General features: G+C 51.3%; 1 long non-coding RNA gene across 1 annotated transcript; it reads right to left on the bottom strand.

The window, feature by feature from the left end:
- Window positions 1-995: 995 nt before the first annotated feature.
- LOC145718501 (uncharacterized) lies at window positions 996-4,134 on the bottom strand. The gene is made up of 3 exons (XR_014141861.1): window positions 3,885-4,134; window positions 2,673-2,727; window positions 996-1,158 (listed from the first exon to the last, which is right to left on the bottom strand). It is a non-coding gene; the product is annotated as an uncharacterized LOC145718501 (long non-coding RNA).
- Window positions 4,135-5,570: the final 1,436 nt, after the last annotated feature.

Raw genomic sequence — 5,570 nt, 5'->3', positions numbered from 1 at the left:
CGGTAATTTTCCATCCACTGACCCCCACCCGGCTCATTGGCTATAAATCCCCACTTGGCCTTTTGATATTTGGCATGAAGCCCCATGTTTCTCCCCTACTACAAGCATACCCCCCCACCATGGCCGTGGTTCCTCTTGAAAAAAGCCTTCCTGACTGTCTTTGCCAAGTGTCATGAAAAATTGTGCTTTAACAATGTGGGTCTGTCCATTGCCACGCCATCTCCTCAAGGCTGCGAACCCCGTCTTTGCGAGGTTTTGTAGCATCCTCACTCACACATCACACACATCTGACTCATTCTCAGAGTGTGAAGGTCACCGAACCACATCTCCCATCACCGCCTCCAGCCCCCCTCCCAGCCTTGGAGAGCGCCCTCTCTCCTTAGTGCAGAGGAACGTTCCCGCATCCTGACAAGCCCGGGATCACAATCCAGCTGGACCTTTTATTAACTGTCAACCCTTGGCAGGATCATACCAACTCCTTGGGCTCAGCTCTTCATTTGTAAAACGGGGTGGCTACACCCATATGCACATCTCAGAGCCACTGTGGGGCACAGAGATAAATACCAGCAAAATACCAGCACTCCTCCAGGAGCACACGAGGTGCTCAACATCCGCTAGGTACCCTGAATTCCACCAAGAACATAGCAACGGCCCCTCCCGTTTGCCAGGAGCTCTGTGTGTTACAAAGCGTCTTCTGGTTCATCATTTCTCTTGATACTTTGGAGCTCCCAGAGTGCTGCCTGGACCCAGAGCAATGCACACAACCGCTGGAAAAGCATGAAGACTCTCTCCACCCCATCAGGCTCCCAAGAGAGAGACCTGGAGGGGGTGGGCAGCTTCTTGGTCACGGAAAGGCCATTCCCATCCATGCTTCCCCAGGAATCTGTAAGCTCAGGCACTGTCATAAGAATACCCCCACAACCCCCACCTGCACTGGGGTTGAGCTTAGCTCGCACATGCTCTGAATCCCTCCCTTCAGTGCCCCGGACTCACCGATAAGTGAGAAGGAATGTTTCTGGCAGTCCCCAGCCAGGAGGTAACTGCAATCTCCCACAAAGCTGTACATGCTCTCATCAAAGGTGTTGATGAAGTCGCCTCCAAAGAGGCTGCATCGGGCCATCGATGACCTGCCAACAGTCCCTTTTGTACAAAGGGTCCCTGGAGGGAGAGACTACAGGTGAGCAGAGCTAGGACCGTCAGCCCAAACCACTCCAGCTTTGTAGAAATGAGCCTGTGGCTGATAAAAATTTGACTGTAGAGAAGGACTTTCCATCCTAAACAAGGCTCAAGTTGTTGCTTTTGGACCTCAAAAATGACCCAGGACTCATAGAAATAATAGAGGGACAGTTTTTCAGGATCTGTTTGTTTTAGTGACATTTACTTACTGATTTAAAATGTAATACGTGCTTATCAGAGAAAATTTGGAGAATACAGAAGAAAAACACAAACGGTAAAATCATCTGTAAGCAACATTCAGCAATAATTAGAGTCAGCATTTTGGTTTTATCTTTCTGTTCTATTTCACAGCATATGTACAATTATAGATTTTTTATGAATTTGTGATCATCCTATACAAACTATTTATAACCTATTTCTCAATGTATTATAAAGAATTTATCATACCGTTGTGTATACTTGCAAAACATGATTTGTAATGACTATATGTTGCATCTAAATGTATACAGTATAACCCCCTACTATTAGGTTCTTAGCATTTTTCCAAATTTTTTAACATATAAATAGATTGCAAGGAGCAACCTTATGCATTAATATACTGGTATATCTTGAACAGTTTACATTCAAACAAATTAGCCTGTGTGTCCAACACATAGAATCTATGAAGCCTTAGCTTCTCGAGAGCCATATGCTAACTCCCAGGAGACCCTCCTGCCACCTTCCCATTGTGTGTGTGTCTGTGTGTATGTGTGTGTGTGGTCAGATGGGGCACCACAGTAGTAAATTTCTAGTGGTAAATTTCTAGTAAAACTTCTACTAAGTTTTCTGGGTCCACTGGCTTAGGACCCACCTAGTAGGAAGATGTAGAGTGTATGAAAAATGTATATTTCCCCCCAGACTACACTGTGAGCAGCAGGCTGGATGTTGCTGGCCAGAGTGGTCTAAGTGGGGACAAGCCAGGGCCAGAAAAAGGTCCCTCTTGCCATTCACAGACTCAGTATCTCAGCAAGGGAAGGTAGGCCATGAAGTCCAGTGAAAGAGTAGTAGCCTGAGACCCAGGAGAACTGACCTCTGATCTTTGCTTTATGTGACTTTGGAGCATTTGTTTTTCCCCTCTGACCGTCAGTCTCTTCGTCTGTACTCTGAGAGGTTCAACTAGATGACCTCTGCAGTCTCTACCCAATTCTTGGATTCCTTCTTCCCCATCCTGCAGCCCCATCGCAGAGGACTGCTCTGGGTGGCCCTTGTGCTTCTTAATCGTCCAATCAGATTGGCATTTGCAGGCACCTGCTCCTTGAGGAATACAAGCCAGGGGCAGGGGGCTCTGAAGAAGCTTCACAAGGGGTATGAACCAGTCACTCTGGCGGGCCCAACACAAGCCTAACATGGGACTGGGCACACAGGTGAGCTCCAGACACACCCACTGATTCCTGAAAGGGAGTTTTTCCAAATGACCCTGAGGCAGGAGTAAAGAATAGAAGCAGTTTGGTACCTACCTGGCAAGGTGAGGGCCAGAGCCAGCAGCACGCTCACAAGTCTGGCAGGAATCATCTGCAGAGAAGCAGGGGAAATGATCACTGATCACTGCCCTCACAGATAGCTACGGGTATGCACTACGGTCCATGTGCGAAGTGGGAAGAACTTATTTTTGTTTAAAGCAAGAGAAAAGATTGATCCTCACTGGCCCCTGTTTGCCTTGAACATGGAGTGCTGGTCCCCAAAAAAAGTTCCCAGCCAGGACCAGGCCCAAGAGTAACAATCACTGTGAGCCAGACCCCAAGCGCCCTTCCCCAAACAGCCGTCCCAGAGCCCAGGCAGAGGAGGAAAGTTCTGCTTTCTCCTCTATATGCCTCCAGGCCAGCCTGGCACCCCTGCACCAGCTAGGAGCTGACATGCACCCAATTCCCCCCTGCCTCTTCATCTTTCCATGCCTGGCAGCAAACTGGGGAGAAGGAGCTATTGTATGCTTCTGTTCCTATCACAGGCACCCAGACTTCGAGAATGCTCGACAGCCACGTTTGCTGGTCAGTCCCCAGCACTACACCATGAGCACGTGGCATAGTGACAGCCCCCAGGAGCTGCTCAGGCAATGAGCTGATGAATGGACGGGAGTTCAGTAGCCCCAGGCCAGGGCAAGGCTCCCCATAGTGTGCACCCCTCCAGAGAGTGACAATTGACTCTGGCTGGAGAGCACACCCCAATCCCTTACAGCCCCTCTCCTCTTGAAAACATTGTTAAACAGGAACAGAATCTATCACCTGAGATTCCCTGGGGGTGACTCCTTTCCTGCCCAATGCCTCATCCAACCCAGGAGAGACAAACCCAATCTGTCATATATCTGCGGGAGGGACACTTCAGTGTCAGATATGGCCACATCTCGGTCTCAGAGCAGGTGACCCTCTACAAGCTCCCAACACTCAGGTACATCAGGCTGCTCCCAGAACACAGCCAGAGGTGAGGGCAAAACTCACTGCAGGCTCGCCTCGTCAAGTATTACACGCAGAAAAGCCAGGTGTGAACAGAAGCAGCCACAGAACTCCCCAGCGACAAGTGGAGAGCAAGCCTTCGGATGGTCCCTGGCTTTAAGTCACCCTCCAAACGAGTCCTTCTAGCCCCGGGACAGAGGACCACCCCCTTCCCCAGGGGCAGGGAGCCATCCTGATCTTCCTCGCACAACAGAGCCAGCCCTGCTCCCGGAAAGACCAGACCTTTCCCTGCAAGCGGGGGCAGCAGGTATCTCCAGGGTCCGTCGGGAAGCTCAGCGCCGCACAACGGTGCCGCCTGCCTAGGCCATGCTCCCGGGCAGCCGAGGCCGAAGGGACCGCCGCAGCTCTGGGCTGTCTTGCTGCTAAGTGCCCCAGGGGCTGCACTCCTGCGGCCAGGGGAAGATAGAGCCCAAGTCGTGACGTCCACCAACCCCCCTCCTTTCCCACCACAATAGCCCTGAGCTGCCCCAGCAGGGGATTGGCCTCCTGTTAATGACCACAAGGAAACAATGAGCGGAAATGGTATTAGAAATACCTCCAGGCCGATAAGGCTTTGAAGAGTTTGGTGGGAGACCTCGCACAGCTGCCATAATGAGCTGCCTTGCCCTCCCCACGCCCCCCAACCCACAGCCCAGGTCCTCCCCACACGGAGGGCTCCGCACAGACAGGGGATGACCGGGAATGCTGGTTGTCCCCTGGCAGGCTGGTCCAGGCCAGGGAAGAGCTCAGACCTGATCAACACAGCCTCTGGATCCGGCTGCCAAAGCCAGACACCGGCGAAGTTTGGAAAAACACCTCAACCTGAGCCAAATGAGCCGCTGTGTTTGGAGAAAGAAGAGAACGGATGCTTCCTGTGCACGCTAAGGTATGAAGGATGCAGGCCTGGCCCCAACAATAGGCCCTTTGAATCCTGGCTAGCGGTCACGGACAAGCTAGATGAGGGGCCTGCTCCCAAGCCCAGGCCTTTGTAAAATGATGGCCGGGGTGGTTCCATTCTCGGCCTCCCCGGGACACTCCTCCACCCACTGCTGGTGCCTGACACGGCCCTGACCTCACACACCATGCACACACACCACACACATCACACACACCACACACACTACAAACATCCACACACATCCACACACATCACACACTCCACACACATCACACACTCCACACACATCACACACACCACAAACACACACACATGGCCCCCCACACCACACACTCACACACACACATCACACACACATCACACAAACCACACACACTATAAACATCCACACACACCACACACATCACACACACCACACACAGCACACACATCACACACATCACACACAGCACACACACCACACACACCACACACATCCACACACTCCACACACATCATGCATACCACATACATCACACACACTACACACACCACACACACCACACACATCACACACGTCACACACATCACACACAACACACACATACACAGCCCCTCCACACCACAAACATCACACACAGCACACACACCACACACATCACACGCATCACACACATCACACATGTCACACACATACACAGCCCCCCACACCACACACATATACACACACCATACACATATCACACACGTCACACACATTACACACGTCATACACATCACACACACCACACACATCCACACACACCACACACATCCACACACACCACACACATCACACACACTACACACGTCATACACATCACACAGACCACACACATCCACACACATCCACACACATCACACATCACACACACCACACACATCCACACACACCACACACATCACACACATCACACACATCTACACACATCACACACATATCACACACAACACACACATCACACACATCCACACAGACCACACACGTCCACACACAACACACACATCCACAC

Source organism: Leptonychotes weddellii, unplaced genomic scaffold, assembly GCF_054177405.1.
Source record: "Leptonychotes weddellii isolate Sample4059 unplaced genomic scaffold, ASM5417740v2 HiC_scaffold_1667, whole genome shotgun sequence".
In the NCBI taxonomy this organism is placed as follows: Eukaryota; Metazoa; Chordata; class Mammalia; order Carnivora; family Phocidae; genus Leptonychotes; species Leptonychotes weddellii.
Note: the sequence above shows the minus strand (reverse complement) of the source record. Positions and strands in the feature narration are given on the sequence as shown.